The following is a 19021-nucleotide window of genomic DNA, read 5'->3' as shown; positions in this document are numbered from 1 at the left end:
CGTGAATCACACCACATAGCCATCGGGCAGTGATGACATGTCCTCCACATCGGGCAGTAGCCACTCCTCGGCCACGCTCCACGCGTAGAGAAGACCACGATAGAAGAGGCCCTCCATGCGCTGGAAGGTGATGTCAGAGAGGCACCATGGATCCATTGGAAGATGAGGGCAGGTGGATGCGAGCTCGACGGCAACTAGGATGCGGATGAAGGAAGCCTAGGTGATTGGTGGTAGAGGTTGCAGATACGAAGGCAAGAAGGCAGAGTATGAAACCATAGGGGCGAACCCTTTGGTTTTATAGGAGCGACAGATGCAAGGAAACCAACCTTCTGCCTAGATCTTCGTGCCTACCATGATCTGCTATAATGTCATGTCATGGGATATGCGCATGCAATCCCTATCCTTTCCCTTGGAAGACTCGCCAGACATTTTGCCTCCCTAGGCGAGCCATGACTCATTGCGAATGAGAAGAATACAAATAAAAAAAACACCTCTACATCCTGTCTAGGCCTAGGGGTTTGACGGTTGGCCCATCAATAGGTTCGACAGCCGCTCCAGGCACCCTTATGATAGGGGATGGAAAAGGATGAGCCCTGCAAGTGGCTAGTACCTAGGCACATGAGTGCCATGGGCATCTCAATCCATGATCGAGTCTCAGCCAGGCTGACCCTAGCCAGATCCCTGTGAAATGGGATGCTAGGACCACAATCGAACTATCCAGCTAACGAACCACAAAATCTCATGGCCATACCCATGAAGGGTCTAACCTCAGCAAGAAGGAATCACCATTCCCAGGACATGCCATGGACAACAAAAGAAGGCCAGGACCCTCAAAGTCCTCCCTTTTGAAAAACATCCAAAGGAGTATTCTACTGCTCCGTAGGCTCGAGGGCTACACCCACCAGGTGCGCTCGCGTGCACCCACTGACAAGTCAAAATAACACCCAAGTGATTCTACTCGAATCACCCGGGGGCTCGGGGGCTCAGGGGCTACTATCAGGGACCAATACTAGGGTACCCTAAGAGGAGGAGCTAATAACTATCAACGTTGATTCATCCAAGCGGTCAAGAGCACGACTACACCTCTTGCTAGGCTCTGCCTTGTTTGACCACCGAGGCCATGGGCTCCGCCTTGTCTGACCCCTAAGGGTTGGCTCTGCCTCGGTGGACACTGGGGCCACAGGCTCTGCCTCGCCCAACCCCTGAGGGTTGGCACCACCTTGGCTAACTTTCATGGGTTGGCTCCATCTTGTCCGACCCCCGAGGGTTGGCTCTACCTCACCCGACATATGAGGGCTGGCTCCACCTCACCCGATGTCTGAGGGCTAGCTCTGCCTCACCCAACGTCTGAGGACCAGCTCCACCTTGTGGCACCCTTACAATAAGGGATGGAAAGGGATGAGCCCCACAAGTGGCTAGTACCTAGGCACATGAGTGCCATGGGCATCTTGGTCCACGATCTAGTCTTAACCAGGTTGACCCTAGCCAGATCCCCATGAAACGGGATGCTAAGACCGCAATCAAACTATCCACCTAACGAACCACCAAATCTCATGGCCATACCCGCAAAGGGTCTAACCTCAACAAGAAGGAATCACCATTCCCTAGACATGCCATGGACGACAAAAGAAGGCCAAGACCCTCAGAGTCCTCCCTTTTGAAAAACATCCAAAGGAGTATTCTACTCCTCCGTAGGCTCGAGGGCTACACCCACCAGGTGTGCTCGCGCACACCCACTGACAAGTCAAAAAACACCTAGGTGATTCTACCCAAATCACCCGGGGGCTCAGGGGCTACTATCAGGGACCAATACTAGGGTACCCTAAGAGGAGGAGCTAATAACCATCAACATTGATTCATCTGATTGGTCAAGAGCGTGACTACACCTCTTGCTGGGCTCCACCTCATCTGACCACTGAGGCCATGGGCTCCGCCACGTCTGACCCCAAGGGTTGGCTTTGCCTTGGTGAACACTGGGGCCATGGGCTCTGCCTCGCCCAACCCCTGAGGGTTGGCACCACCTTGGCTAACTTTCAAGGGTTGGCTCCATCTTGTCCAACCCCCGAGGGTTGGCTCCGCCTCGCCCGACGTCTAAGGGTCAGCTCCGCCTCACCCGACGTCTGAGGGCTAGCTCCACCTCGCCTAATGTCTGAGGACAAGCTCCGCCTCATGTGACGTCTGAGGGCAGGCTCTGCTTTGGCTGACTCCGAAGGATAGACCATGCCTCGGCAGACTCTTGAGGGTAGACTCCACCTCGGCCAACCCCCGAGGGTCGGCTCCACCTCAGCCAACATCTAAGGGCTGGCTCCACCTCACCCAATCCCTCAGACATACTTCCTAATGGAAGCCTACGTCACCGCCAACCACTACGGGCCAGAAATTACTACTTGGGGTCAAACTTCTGGCATCATGCAGGGAGCGGTCACATCTCAGCATGACCCATCCCCACAACATGTCATTATGGGGAACTCACATCACCCACAGTGATGGACATGTGGTCACTGTGCTACCAACTCCCTGCCTGACCACCATCCAACATTAGTCGACCGGTATCAGTTAACTGGCATTGTACCGCTAGCCCCCTACATGGCCCCTGTCAGGGGACTCTTTGACCATTCCATCCACTCAAATGGGATGCAAGACAAGAACAACGCATGACGCCCGCACACATGCTACAGCAGCCAACAGGACCCCAGTATGATGCCGATGCTACCATGATCTACAGGGTCAGAGAGACCCATGTGAAGAGGAGAACGACACACCTCTAGGAGCCTATTTTCTCTTTCTCTTTCCCTCTTCCCTTCGGCTGTAACCCTTGCTTTCCCTTGGCTATAAAAGGGAAAGCAGGGCATCCCACTAAGGGACATCGAACAAGTGCATCACGCAACATCGGTTCACCGCACCTCATCATGAGCAACACATCACCAGAGACTTGGGACCAGTCCCTCTCTCACCCATTTGTAACCCCTACTATGAACTTTCAGTGCTAAGTAATACAAGCAGTAGCCAAGAGCTGGATGTAGGGACATTCTACCTGAACTAGTATAAACCTTGTGTCTTCTTAGCACACCATCTAGGCCAGATGCGCAATAATACAATTTTACTTGTTGGTGTTTACTCAAAACACCGACACAAAGTTTCCCTATGGATATGAAACTTTGAATACTTGTGGTTGAAAGCTTACGGATTTATCTATGTGCGTTAATAAATACCAATAGCTGGCGTGGTTAGCCGGGCAGGAGCCAAGGGCCAGGCCTGGATGCGCCGTAGATCAAGTGCCTGAGGCTCGGGCAAGCACCTGAGCCCCAGGTGGAGGTTGTGGCCAAGTCAGGCTTGGCTGGGTCTCTTTGCTAGAGGGCGCGCATGAGCGTGCCCGATGGGCATAGCCCCCAAGCCTCTAGGCAATCCTAAAGGGGTCAGTCGGAGGGGTCTTCTTTGATCGGGAACCATTGGACCCGAGGCTTAATATACCCATATGTTAGGATCTTGTCAGGAGCCCCCGAGCCCTTTGTGGCCTCTCTTGGCTTGTTGGTGACCGAACCCTCCTTGGTGGGGATGTCTTCTGCTAACAAGGGTGTTGCACCTTGCTTGGGGCCTTCTTCTCCAATGTGTTGGGTGTTCCTCGGCTGTCGAGGCCAAGTAAAGATGGAGCTAATCCCTTCATGAGTCTATGTCACATGGGTCTCTGACTCAAGCGAGGGCTCGGTGAACTCATTTGGGAGTCACCGACCTTAGGCCCAGGGGTGCCCTCCTTTCTGATCGGAGCCTACTGTGGGCCAAGTGATCAAGAGCATTGGGCACTGGCTCCAATCTAATCATCCAAAGTGCCACACCTTTCTGTGGGCTACGGTAGCCAGCCCCAATCCTCTTGAGCTAGCCTTTTGGGGCTGACCTCCAGCATCCATACATCGGGGAGTGGGGAGTGCACTAAGCCTTGGGTGGGGACCCTCGTTGGGCCCTTCGCTCAGCGTCTCCTAACCCAACTCCGAGGAGTTGGTTGTTTTTTGGGGGATGTGCCACTTGAGCGCCTATCGATCGAAGGGTCGGGCTGCTCCTTCTTAGGTGCTTGCGTAGCCCCTAAGGCTGTTGGTGGGCCTCCTTGCTAGTGGAAAGGGTGGCTTCTGAGCATGTCCTATCCATTGATGTCTTGTGTGGGCGGTTGATGGCGTCTGGGCTGTCGTGCCTGGTGGAGTTATGGCGCGCACCCCCACGCCATCCCGTCTCGTTTGGGAGATGGGACATTGAGGCCACGAGGAGCAGATGTGGTGGAGGAGGAGCCACTGCACTTGCTGCGTGCGGATCCAAGCCATCAATGATAGCCGATGGGCCCTAGGGGGAGCCGAATCCCTCTAAGTCCCACAAGGAGGTGAGCACAGAGTGGGCATCGCATGTGGTGGAAAGTGGAGTAGGGACTTGACTTGTTGTTAGTGGTTCCCTGACTCTACCTTTACTACATGGCCATCATTACGCAACCGCCTAGGGGCATGTTGTGGGAATTGAAGGGGCACCTAGCCGGTTCCCTAGGGCCCCTTCTAGCCACTGATGGCTGATTAGAGGGCCTAGAGCCGCTCATAGCACACCATCTGGGCTATAAAGGGGGAGCCCCCGAGGGACGCGGTGCCCTCAATCCCTTCCTCTGGCCCCTTCTCTTCTTCTTCTTCTTTAGATCTGTCTTCTCAGTGGTGATGACGGTGATGATGAAGTGCGATGCTTCCCTCTAGGTGAGCTTGGTCTTGTCCACTGGGCGATTACTTCTTCAAGGGTGGAAGGACTCCAGCAACAGGAAGGTCATGGTGTTGCGTGGAGGGGGTGAGGGTTGGCGCTGAGGGACATTGTCCTTTCCTTGTTTGCTACCACCCTCGGCACTTCCATGACTGTGTGCATCGCCATGCTCCTTCCCTTTTGTCTTCCTCTAGGGGGCGAATAACTGCAGCGATGTGGATCGTTGGGGCTTCCCTCTTTTATTAGCGAAAGAGCACCTTGGCAGTCATGGGGGTCGTCGGCCAACGTAGAGATGGAGTTCGAGTGGGAGAGAGGATGCGGCTAGGGCCCAACCCTATCCCACCGCCCTATCCCTCATCATCGCTGCTACTATAGAGGCACCCCTAACTTCTGCGTTGGGAGGGCGATGCTGGGCCTTCCTGGGCTTGTCACCGAACTACGTGACCCCAGTCGAGGCCTAGTCTAGGGTCAGGGTAGCGGCATAGGTGGGTTTAGGGTAGCAGTTTTGGCCGCTATATATTGTAATTGGGTTGTTCCCATTTAATGGAATGAAATCACTTTCGTTTGTAATCTCACTTGCTCTTGAGTCATGCTTAGAGACTTAGTCCCTCATTGCGATGGGCTGTTATGATGATGGCCTCATTGGCCAAGACCACCACGCCCGTGCTGCTAACGGGTTACACTACTAGGAATATCCACTTCTATGACGATCAGCTTTCATCACTGAAGGAGCCAAATTCATCATAATTTTAGTTTTATGGTGAATTTATGATGAAAAACGGTTTGTCATAGAAGTCATGTCATTCTTGCAATTCTATGATGATTCTAGAAAATCATCATAGAATTGGATTGATCTATGATGAAAACTAATCGTCATAGAACTATCTTGGCATGCATGGTAGGGGGCGGCCACGCTGGCGGGTGCTTCCGTTGGAAATGCTTTCCACGTGTACATGCTATAGCCGGTTCCATTGGAGATGGTTTGGGTACGTGTCAACTTCTTATTGCACAACGTGGTCATCTCTAGTTCTTGCACGTTTCAGGTTCTTACTAGACCACATGTCAAGAACCTGTTGTTCCACATGTCAGTTTTCTATTGGCACACGGGTCATGTTGCGGTTGGGTCATGTGTCACTTCTTCATTGGACCAAGTGTCGTGTTTTTATTGGTCCACTTGGCATGTCCACAATACCCCATGTGTCTTTCTTTTACTCGACCACGTGTCTCGATGCTATACGTCTGCGTGTCAGTATTTTATTGGGCCATGTGTCGTGCCCTGAGCTACCCACATTTCTTTTTCTTATTCAACCATGTGGTTGGATGGATTTATACCACATATTTTATTTGTATTGGCCCACATGCCATGCATGGCTATTACATGTATCATTCACTGGTTTGTCCACGTGTTACATTCTTATTTAACAACATGCTTGTGCCAAATCTACCACGTCCACAACAATCTTTACATAAGAGAAAATGATTTTAGATTTACACTGCTGCACAAAATTACTACATGCATAATCATATTGAACCTGAATCAAATAACAATAGTTTAGCTCAGTAGTAGACCACTGATAGAGTTCACATATCAAGCCACCAAAATTTCACATCAAAATAGCAAACAAACCACATGTTCACCACATCAACAAGACTGAGAGTTACCAGTGCTTAAGAGCATGAATGCTCATGGAGCTTATTGTACTCCTCCTATTGTTGTTTCTTGAACTTCGCAAACTCCCTATCAGTGTTTTTTGCCTTCCTCTTTAGTTGATCCACTTGTTTGACGAGGATAGCTAAACTTTCCTAATGAGCAGCAAGCCATTCCTAGAGTCTAGAGCAGCTTGTCCTAATACCAGCATTCTTCAAAGAAAAGGTGTTACAGCCAGCCTGGGAGAGGACCTTGGAAACAACATTAGCAACAAGTTCTGCTCGTATAGTTTCCATAGCTTCCAGCGAAAACCAAGGAGTAAACATTAGGAAGAGGACTTAAATTGTAGAACCAAGAGATTATTTTAGTACAAGTAATGCATAGGTCTTCCTTAGCCTACTATCGATAGAGATTCATAAGCACAATGCATAGTAACATATTAACTGTTGTAATATTACAACTTCAAAATGATGGTGCCACTTTAGACTCCTACTTTTCCTTCTTTTATGCTAATGAATTCAGCAGATTTCAAGGAAAGCAAATGAAGGTACTTACCACTGCTTCTCTTGTAGCATTGCTTAGTCCCATGTTGCTACTGGTATGGAAGTTGTTGAGGATTCTCACTACATCAACATCTTCATGAGGTCGATCATGTTCTTCAATGAGCATTTCTTGATTGTGTCCTGCGTCCTTCATGTTTTTGTCCTGTTAAAATTGCACATGCCTTTCTGTTAACACAAAAGACATTGCGTATTTGATATAAAAAGAGTAACACAACCATCACTTACATATGATTGTAGGTAGGCAATATAGGAGCGAGACCCTATAACCTAGTGGCACTTGACTTTTGCATGGTTTTGCTTGTTCTACTCTGAGACTGCCTATAACCACAATTGTGTTAGACTATAGCACAAGTAGACCACATAAAGACTAGACAAGAAATAAATGAGTTCACACACACACCTTGTTCTCGGAACTTAACCACATGTGGAAAAGTGCACACCACTATGTACCATTCATGCAAGACATAGGAGAGGTCTTTCTAATTTCATCAGTGGGGACGCCATTGAAGTAAGATCGCTTGAACCTATATCATGTCTGTCATACAATAGATTTTAATACACTCATGCATGCTTCTTTTGTTGCTTCATCATTGTCATCAATGGCCAGCCTCAACTGCAGAAGTGTGAATGCAAATTAAATCCATTACTAAGTTGCTCAAGGTAGAGTTGAATGTCAAAGAGGATATACATACTTCCTGATAGCTTGGCCACAAATCCATTGAGAAGTTCGATCTGTTGCTTGTATTGTTTCTAGTGCAAGAAAATTGGTACCTGAGACTTGACTACTACACCTATTGATGAGATGCTAACATATAGGTATGTTAAGCCTCGGGTCCAATTTTGGGTGCTCTTGAGTATAAGGATTTTGGGTGCTCTTGAGTATAAGGATCATTAGCTGCTGGACGTAGGGACCGAATTGGCCTAAACTAGGATAAACCATTGCCTCTTCTCTGTGTGATTCTTGTGTTCTTGAGTCGACTCGAGCCACTAGAGACCCCATACTCTGATACCGACTCAAACAACATGCTTGTCGTTGTTTTGACCCCGCAACACCTGTCTATGAGGCAAACTTGGCAGCTTGCAATGGATCATGTGGCCTTCTGTTCCCCTTGACAACCAAGATGGGCATCCTTGTTCCCATTTCTTGGGTTATTTTGTGAAGCCCAACCCCCTTAGTTGCTTGCCTCGACTTCCTCGCTCTTCTCTACAATGGTACTATACAGTTTTCATACATTCAAATTGTTAGAAAAGTAACATGGATATCAAATAGTGTGACTTGATTTATAGACATGTCTAAGGTAGTACCAACTTTCGCAAGTTTGATCATTCTGTTGGTGGGGAGCTGGAGTCTCCCCTTCGGCATGGCTAAGATCATCTTCACGTGACTAGTCCCTCATAGGGCTTTGTTCGCCTTGTGTGTGCTGACTTTTGGACCTAGTTGGAACTACAAGATGCTGCAACTCTGCTAGACTAGTTGGCTTCACTCTCTTTGATTGCCATCGCCAAGGATCCATATCGGTGCTGCCTTTTGCCCTACTGGTAGGGACTTCTCTACAGCTTGTTCAACCCACAACCTGAAATTGGAGAAACAAACTTAAGCTGCAAGCATGTAAAAATTGCATTGCTATCCACACTGCAAAGAATTGAATTGTACTGCTACCTAAACCAACCCCCTCCCATCCCAACATGACAAGATAGAACAAGCACCTCAATTGCAAGAGGTAGTCGCTCTTCTAAATTTGTATCTGTATCACCTTATCCCTAAACACACTCCACTGCTTCAAGGAGATATTCCGGATGTCAACATGTAGATCACAAAGGCATTTATTGAGTTAACCTTGTACCAAATGTCAACAAAATAGAGCAGGAGCATGCAAATTAGGCACCTAAACTACAGCTTATACAGAAGCCATTACTTGAATAAAGCACATGTGAACTACATTTCAACTAAGAAACATGTAACCCCATCACTATATATCTACATGTCCCAGGTTCAACCACTAGAGTACAGCACACATCATAAAAGAAATTTGGGTACCTCCTCTCCTATTCCTAGCTACGCTATGCCATCGGCATAGCCCTCTTGTCATCCTAGTTGCGAAAGTGGTGCAGCCAGCGTCGACAAAGGGGTAGCAGATCTGGTGTGGCAGTCATCAACGATGACACTAGGGCTCGGTCATGACAAGTGTCGATGTAAGAGGCCCAGATCTAGCATGTACCACTGCTGATGGTGGTCCTTCCGATGTCAGCGGTGTTGGGAGTATGCCCTAGAGATAATCATAGAGATAATTATATTGCCTTGTATCCATGATATATTATGAGTTCATTGAACTTCCATTAAAGACAACCTGTATCGATTAACAATTATGTGAATTGTTCATGAAACTCTTTTACTTGTATGGTTATTCTAATGTTGTCCCAAGTCAGAGTTCGTGTGAGGACACACATGAATGATGGATCAGCACATTATTAGTTGATGACTATGTTTCACAAGTCATAGACATGGAGATGTCAAACTAATAATATGGGCACATGTATGACATGGGGCTGGACTAACCCAACGTGAGATGTTGTTATTATCTCTATACACATCATGTATGTTATGTCCTTAGACCTAAGATTGTTGTATGTATTTAATATGTGAAACGACCTACTCAGGGACTATCAAACGCTACTCTATAACAGGGTAGTTACAAAGGTGGTTTTTTGGTTTTGTCGGGAAACATGCTATGAGACATAGACAATCAAGAAGGAATTTGCCCCTCTATATATGAGAGAGATATCACTGGATCACTCTAATGATTAGATCAAGAAATGCATGGCTGCGCTTGGGTTAAGTGTTAACCTATGAGTTGGACCAAATATCGTGAGGCAAGGGAATAACAAGTATGTGGTTTTGTGGTGGTTTGTCTAATATGATCTTTGCGTACGCATAGGAGTTGACATGCCTTGCTAGAGACCGCTATCAACTAATGGTCGAGTAGGAGTACTCGGGCCATGTCTATGTGTGCGTGAACCCATAGGGTCACACGCTTAAGGGGCTGGAAGCCTAATTCGGATTGGATCCGAGTTAGACAAGGCTTAGGGTTACTAATGGGTCTCCAACTCGAGAGCTCATTAGGGACGCCTATAAATAAGGGGGGTGGGCAACAGGGCTAGGGATCCATGACTTTTGGTAGCCGCTGCCGCCCATCCTATGCCCACGCCTACTTCTCCTTGTGGACCTAGCAGTCCGGAGGCACGATGCTTTCTCCCTGTACGTGTGGATACATTGGAGGTGCTGCATCTAGAGCACAAGGATGAACTGCACGAATGGGATAGACATACGGATGACCCTACAACTACACGGCACTGCTATGACACGTTCGACTACATCAAATCGCTTCCGTTGCACCTGCGTGTCTAGTGGTAATCCTGTGATCTATAACTAGCAGTAGATCCTGGTTCATGAGGTCAAATTTTTGTTTTCTGGCTAGCATAGCATCCTCATAACCCTATAGTGGTATCAGAGCCATTACTGCATTGTTATAGGTTCGGATGAGTGCATATGGAGATATGCGCGGTTGTAGATGAGTCTCTAATCATGGTTCGTGATTTTACCGTGTTGGTCTTGTAACGATCTACTCGTACCGGTCAGAATTCCGCCATCCGAGTTAAGTGATACATGTAAATCCAGTCATGGCAAGATGGAGATCAATCAGATTGATCAAATCGAACCTAGGTCAAGTGTCAAGCGCATGTGATGTGTAGCGGTGATAGATTGGATCTACTGTCGGGCGCCGGGGTGCAAGAAAAAGTGTTGTTCGGTAAAACAGCCATAACTTTTGCATACGACCTCGGATTGAGACGAACTCTAAATGAAAATTGTAGAGAAAATTTTTTTACATCCGATTCTCACCCCGTTCGGTGGTTTTGCTAAAATTAGATTTGCGAAAAATGGCCGGGAAGATGGTCTTTTTGGCATTTTAAGATTAGACGTCGGAATCGGTTAACTCTGTTTTGCAGGAATTTATGACTGGTATAGCCCTTATGTGTATGTGATGCATGTATGTAATTAATTCATGGCTTGCATGTCATGAGTATGACAATATGGCTGGAGCCACAAAGATATTGTCAATTTGATGTAATGGCCTGCGTGCCAAACTATGATGATCCTATCCGCGACTATGTAATTTTCTTCACTGCCTTGCGTTAGTGATAGCTAGTCTTGGTGGACTCATCACTGGAGGATGGCATACATGGATCATGAAGATGGATATCATCATGAGGAACAGTTCGATGGAGATGGAGATCCCCAAAGGAACAATGGGCTATACCATGTCATATCTGTGTTAATGTCATTCTTACTATGTTCTACTTTCACGTGCGATAATGGTTTTTGTCTACATGCGATGGTGAAGTAGAACGATCCCTCGGCAATGTTTATGTTAAAATGCTTCCCCAAACCTTGCACTGTCATGTGTCTTGTACAATCGGTGGTGGGTCTATGAAATTAGGGTGCCGCTGGTTTTCCTTAACTAGACAGGTTCGTATTGGATACTTACAGCAGAAGGGTTGGTTACTTGGACAAGGTCATCCTAACGGTTAGGGACCTTGGAGCATGAGTAGTTGGGCACCAAAGCATAGAGATGCTACCCAACAACAAGAGTCATATGTGATATGATTAGCAAAGAGTTGCTTACCAATCTACCATGTCTTCTAGCGGTGATGCTAAAGCTCACTAGTAGACTTGTTAGTTGTGGGTCTTGAATCACTAAGTTTCAATAGAGGGATATTGATTTTAGTGGGAGTAGATTATATTAAAGGTTTAATATTGTTTACTCTATCTTGGATACATTGTCTTAGTATTTTGCATTACTTTTGTTGTAGATAAATGGCGCCTAGCAATCAACCATTTACTTTGTGTTCAATTCTTGAGAAAGATAAGTTGAATGGAACAAACTATGTGGATTGGATCCGCAACCTGAGAATTGTTCTCAGGGCTGAGAAAAAGGAAGAAATTCTAGACACCCCATTACCAGAAGAGCCTACTGATAATGCACCTACTGCAGAGAAAAACGCTTACAAGAGAGCATGTGATGCTGATCTTGAAGTGAGTTGTCTTATGCTTGCTTGTATGGAACTAGATTTGCAGTTGCAGTTTGACAATAACCATGCAGCGCATGATATGATTGTGGCGCTCAATGATATGTTCCAGACTCAAGCCAGGACTGAAAGGTTCAATGTCTAAAAGGCTTTTACTGAAACCAAGTTAGCAGAGGGCGCAGCAGTTGGGCCACATGTTATCAAAATGGTTGGTTAACTTAGAGGTTCGAGAAGCTGGGCTTCCCAATTGGCCCTGAATTAGGTACTGATTTTATTCTCGCGTCTCTTCCGCCTAGCTATGAAAATTTCGTCGTGAACTACCATATGCATGGGGCAGAGAAGGGCTTGAATGAATTATGTGGCATGCTTAAAATAGCAGAGGCTAATATCAAGAAGGGTGCTGGCAGTAACCATGTGATGGCGGTCCAAAACAAGCCTAAGTTTAAGAAGAAGGGCAATTCTTGGAAGAAGAAAAAGGGCAAGGCTAAAGATGAGATCTCTAATCCAAACCCACCTGCGCCCAAGGCTAGACCAACTGCTGATGTTGAGTGCTTTCATTGTCATGGGAAAGGTCACTGGAAGAGGAACTGCATGCTGTACTTGGAATCCATAAAGGATCACGGCAGTAAAGGTACTCCCGTAGCTTGTACACTTATTGTTTATATTACGGACATTTTCATTGCTAACTCTTATATTAATTCTTGGGTATTTGATACCAGATCGGTTGCTCATATTTGTAATACGATGTAGGGAATGATAAGAAGTGGAAGCGTGGAAAAGGGAGAAGTTGATTTCTGCGTGGGCAATAATGCAAGAGTTACTGCATTGAACGTCGGGATGATGCAACTCCACCTCCCATCAGGATTTATTATGGAGTTGAATAATTGTTATTTTGTTCCTAGTTTAAGTCAAAACATTGTGTCACCTTCATGTTTGATGAAGGATGGTTATTCATTTGCGAGTAAAGACAATGGTTGTGTGATCTCTAAAAATGGCATGTTTGTGGCTTCTGCATCCATTGTGAATGGGTTATTTATTTTAAATCTTGAAGATGCTCCTGTCTATAATATAAGTGCTAAAAGGCCTTGGCTTAATGAGTTAAGTCCTACCTATATGTGGCATTGTCATTTAGGTCATATAAGTGAGAATCGCATGAAGAGGCTCCATTCTGATGGGCTTTTAACTTCGTTTGATTTTGAATCATACGAGACATGTGAGGCTTGCCTGCTGGGCAAGATGACCAAGACGCCCTTCACAGGTTTTCCTGAGAGGGCGGTAGACTTGCTGGAACACATACATACTGATGTGTGCAGACCAATGAGTACGACAACAAGAGGCGGATTCCAATACTTCATAACCTTCACTGATGACTTTAGTAGATATGGCTATGCCTACTTAATGAGACATAAGTCTGAGACATTTGAAAAGTTCAAGGAGTTCTAGAATGAAGTAGAGAATCAACGTGGCAAGAAAATTAAGGCTTTGTGATCTAATTGTGGAGGCGAATATTTGAGCCATGAGTTTAGCAATCATCTAAAGAGTTGCGGAATTGTTCCATAGCTTACGCCACCTGGAATGCCTCAGAGAAATTGCATGTCCGAGAGACATAATCAGACTTTGTTGGACATGGTTCGGTCTATGATAAGCCAGTCAAACCTACCGTTATCATTTTGGGGATACGCTCTAGAAACAGCTGCTTTCACATTGAATAGGGTACCGTCTAAGTCTGTAGTTAAGACACCACATGAGATGTGGACTGGTAAGAGTCCCAGTTTGTCTTTTCTGAAAATTTGGGGTTGTGAAATTTATGTCAAACGACTTATGACAGATAAACTAACACCCAAGTTAGACAAATGCTTTTTCGTGGGATATCTGAAGGAAACTTTAGGGTATTACTTCTACAACCGATCAGAGGGCAAAGTGTTTGTTGCTTGGAATAGTGTTTTCTTAGAGAAAGAGTTTCTCAAAAGAGAGAAAAGTGGTCAGAAGGTGTATCTTGAAGAAGTTCAAGATGAGCCAGTTGGGAAGGACCTACGAGTGATGCTAATGTAGCAGAACAAGTTGAGATACCCATAGCAATAGAAACACCGCCACAACCACGAAGGTCAGCAAGAATCCATGAGTTGCATGGGGATTTGTTATTGTTAGACGATGATGAACCTACGACTTATGCGGAAGCAATGATGGACCTAGATTCTAAGAAATGGCAAAGTGCCATGAGATCTGAGATAGATTCCATGGGAAACAATCAAGTTTGGAACTAGGTTGACTCGCCTGATGGGACTAGACCCATAGAGTGCAAATGGATCTATAAAAAGAAAAAGGATATGGATGGAAACATTCACATCTATAAAGCTCAACTTGTTGCAAAGGGTTTTTGGCAAGTTCAAGGAATTGACTACGATGAGACTTTCTCGCCGGTAGCGATGCTTAAATCTATCCGGATCATTCTAGCAATAGATGCTTATTTTGATTATGAGATATGCCAGATGGATGTTAAAATAGCCTTTCTAAATGGAAATTTGGATGAGGACGTGTATATGATATAGCCCAAAGGTTTTGTTGATCCAAACAATGCTAGAAAAATTTGCAAGCTTCAGAAATCCATTTATGGGTTAAAGCAAGCATCTCGGAGTTGGAACATTTGTTTTGATGAAGTGGTCAAAGGGTTTGGCTTCCATCAGAATGAAGAAGAACCTTGTGTTTACAAGAAGGAAAGTGGGAGCGTTGTTGTATTTCTAATCTTGTATGTGGATGACATATTATTGATTGGGAATGACATTCCTATGTTGCAATCCATAAAGACTTCACTGAATAATAATTTTTCTATGAAGGATTTAGGAGAAGCAGCATACATTTTGGGCATCAAGATATATAGAGATAGATCGAAGGGGCTTATAGGATTAAGCCAAGATATGTACATTGACAAGGTGTTGAAATGATTCAACATGGAACAGTCCAAGAAAGGGTTCTTGCCTATGTCACATGGTATGTGCTTTAGCGATAAACAGTGTCCTTCGACAGTTGATGAGCGAAAGCGCATGAGTAAGGTTCCATATGCCTCGGCAGTTGGTTCCATCATGTACGCCATGATATGTACTCGCCCAGATGTCTCATATGCTCTAAGTGTTGCGAGCAGGTACCAAGCTGATCCAGGAGAGAGTCACTGGACACTTGTTAAAAACATTCTTAAGTACTTGAGAAGGACTACAGATGTGTTCCTAATCTATGGAGGTGAGGAGGAGCTCATTGTAAATGGTTACACTGATGCTAGCTTCCAAACTGACACGGATGATTCACATTCTCAATCAGGTTTTGTGTTCATAATAAATGGTGGTGCTGTAAGTTGGAAAAGTTCCAAGCAGGGGACGGTGACCAATTCTACAGTAGAGGCCAAGTACATTGCAGCTTCTAGAGCTACGAAGGAAGGTGTTTGGATGAGGAGGTTCCTCATTGAACTTGGTGTGTTTCCGAATGCGTCTAGCATATTGAATCTACATTGTGACAACAATGGGGCAATTGCGTAGGCTAAGGAGACAAGGAATCACCAAAAGAACAAACATGTACTGTGGAAATTTCATCTCATTTGAGAGTTCGTTAGACAAGATGAGATCAAGATGTGCAAGATACACATAGATTTGAATGTTGCAGATCCTTTGACAAAGGCTCTTCCACAGCCTAAGCATGAGGCGCACATGAGAGCTATGGGTATTAGATATCTTCGAGATTAACTCTAGTGCAAGTGGGAGATTGTTGGGAGTATGCCCTAGAGATAATCATAGAGATAATTATATTGCCTTGTATCCATGATATATTATGAGTTCATTGAATTTCCATTAAAGACAACCTGTATCGATTAGCAATTATGTGAATTGTTTGTGAAACTCTTTTACTTGTATGGTTATTCTAATGTTGTCCCTGGTCAGAGTTCATGTGAGGACACACATGAATGATGGATTAGCACATTATTAGTTGATGACTATGTTTCACAAGTCATAGACATGGAGATGTCAAACTAATAATGTGGGCACATGTATGACATGGGGCTGGACTGACCCAATGTGAGATGTTGTTATTGTCTCTATACACATCATGTACGTTATGTCCTTAGACCTGAGATTGTTGTATGTATTCAAGATGTAAAATGACCTACTCAGGGACTATCAAACGCTACTCCATAACAGGGTAGTTATAAAGGTGGTTTTTTGGTTTTGTCGGGAAACATGCTATGAGACATAGACAATGAAGAAGGAATTTGCCCCTCTCTATATGAGAGAGATATCACTGGATCACTCTAATGATTAGATCAAGAAATGCATGGTCATGCTTGGGTTAAGTGTTAACCTATGAGTTGGACCAAATATCATGAGGCAAGGGAATAACAAGTATGTGGTTTTGTGGTGGTTCGTCTGATATGATCTTTGCTTACGCATAGGAGTTGACATGCCTTGCTATAGGCCGCTGTCAACTAATGGTCTAGTAGGAGTAGTCAGGCTATGTCTATGTGTGCATGAACCCATAGGGTCACATGCTTAAGGGGCTGGAAGCCTAATTCGGATTGGATCCGAGTTAGACAAGGCTTAGGGTTACTAATGGGCCTCCAACTCAGGAGCTCATTAGGGACGCCTATAAATAAGTGGGGTGGGCAATGGGGCTAGGGATCCATGCCTTTTGGCAACCGCTGCCGCCCATCCTACGCCCGCGCCTACTACTCCTCATGGACCTAGCAGTTCGGAGGCGCAACGCTTCCTCCCTGTATGTGTGGATCCCTTGGAGGTGCTGCATCTAGAGCACAAGGATGAACCGCACGAAGGGGACGGACGTACGGATGACCCTACAACTGCACGGCACTGCTACGATGCGTTCGACTACATTGAGTCGCTTCCGCTACACCTACGCATCTAGTGGTAATCCCGTGATCTATAACTAGCAGTAGATCCTAGTTTATGAGGTCAAATTTTTTTCCGGCTAGCGTAGCATCCTCATAACCCTACAAGTGGACCTGCTATCGACAAAGGGGATCAGATCTAGATCTAGCTCTAGCTCTGGCTAGGGTTTAGAAAGGTATGAGAGAGGGTGCGGCTAGAGAGTGGAGAGTTAGTCAAGCAGTTGTGCTGATGCACCTAGCTAGGGTTCAGACCGGGGTGGTATAGGGGGCTAGGCTTTGGAGCTGGAGGAGAGACAGTGCGGCTAGTCCGGCTGGAGAATGGAGATAGAGGCCAAGATGATGACTCCTTGCACTTTTATGTGGCCATCACAATACAACAAATACCCTTATCTAAAATCAATGGCGTGGTAAACCAATTTTCCATGAGGAGGGCAAAAGAGAGGGAGATCTAATTTTTGGTTCATGTTGCGGCACTGCTGGGCGTGGGGATTCATTTTTGCCTAAAATCAAATTTTCGCGCTTGTAGATCGCCGGCTCGTCAGGCGTCTTGTGAGCAGAGACCGAATTTTATATGATGAATGGTAACAATATATAGTACGAATGTGTATTAACCATCAGATCACCAATATTAATCCCCCAAGTTTTGGTGCATCCCCCAAGTTTCGGTGGAAGGCGACTGTTGATAGCGTTTATGTGTCTGTGATGCAATTATGTGACGTGTGGGATAGTCCACTACTAAAGACATTCTTTGATTAGTACCCATATTTTCCTCTTTAGAGCACCATTTCCATCGTCGTTCGCCCCCTCCAGCGCCACCCAACCTACGTCGCCTCCCCCTCCCTCCTCCACCCCCCTCCCCATCGCACATCAAAACATCTTGCCTAGATCCTTCCGCACTATGGGGATCTACTACACCATGGTGATCTACCATGCCACCATCTATCACCGCACCAATCCTCTAGCAAGCAAGCCAGTCAAGATCGCCTTCTTGCCTCAGCACGGTGAGGCCATCTATGATCTCCTCTTTTTTTCTTCATGAATTTATGGTGTTGATGAAATGCATGTGTAATTTTTTCTGATTGTTGTAGATGGCCCGAGTTAATCAAAGCGGGTAGAACTACCCACATCATAAAAAGAAGCTAGAGGCAGGCAACAATTCTCCAAGAAGTAGAGGAACAGACACCACCATAGCCCCAGAAAGAACCAAGGAAGGCTTGCAGCGTCCTAGAAGAAGAGGAACAAGCACCACCATAGTCTAGGAAGAGGTAGAGGAGGCAGACAGTATCCGAGAAGCAAAGGAAGAAGCAACCAAAGCTATGCTAGCCCTGGTGTCTGAAAATTCTCACAGGCGGACTCGAACAGCCCGTCGACAGCAATAGCGTGAGGAGAGTGTTGAAATGGAACTCAAGGAGGAGGAGCTTACTAGGGAAAAACTACAGCAAATGATCGAGTTCCACTCCAAAAACCAGACCAGTCGCTTTTTAGCTTCCTAGATCAAATCTGCAGCTACTCATGGGGGTGCGGGAGCTCACACTCATAGAGGTTCGATGTGTGCCACAATTGGTGGTATGAGGAGCAGTCAAGGAGGTAATTTGATGCGTGCCACAATTGGTGGTATGAGGAGCAGTCGAGGAGGTAATTCGATGTCTGCTAATGGTGGTATGAGGAGCAGTCGAGGCGGTTTGGTGTCTGCCAATGGTTCTATGAGGAGCAGTAATATTGAGAGAAAAAAAGAGGTGGTTTAGTTCTATGACTTTCGGTATTATAGCTCAAAGAAGATATAGAACATTAGGTTCTATGATATTGAGTTCTGGTTTTTGCTCCTCAAAGAGCCTGGCACAAAATCATAGTTCTAGACTATGACTCTTGAGAGTTTCTTTAGGAACTACCATGCTAGAGGGACAACACTAGCAGACCAAAGGATACTTGGTTGGGATGAGCTTGAGAGAGCAGCTGGTATACCCATCAGGCCCCTCTTTGAGCGGTTCCCAGGCTTCGCTCACCTTTTTAGTGAGGTTGATCAAATTGTTATAAGCTAGGCGTGTCAGTTCTATGCAACAGTGTGGATTCATCCAGAGCATGACTTCATTGCTTTTATGCTCGATGGTCAGCCAA

The 19021-nt window shown here is 45.8% G+C and overlaps 1 pseudogene; it reads left to right on the top strand.

The window, feature by feature from the left end:
* The first annotated feature begins 5339 nt into the window (after window positions 1-5339).
* The window catches only part of LOC136526054 (uncharacterized), a 17568-nt pseudogene continuing 3886 nt past the window's right edge, over window positions 5340-19021 (top strand).

Source organism: Miscanthus floridulus, chromosome 19, assembly GCF_019320115.1.
Source record: "Miscanthus floridulus cultivar M001 chromosome 19, ASM1932011v1, whole genome shotgun sequence".
In the NCBI taxonomy this organism is placed as follows: Eukaryota; Viridiplantae; Streptophyta; class Magnoliopsida; order Poales; family Poaceae; genus Miscanthus; species Miscanthus floridulus.
Note: the sequence above shows the minus strand (reverse complement) of the source record. Positions and strands in the feature narration are given on the sequence as shown.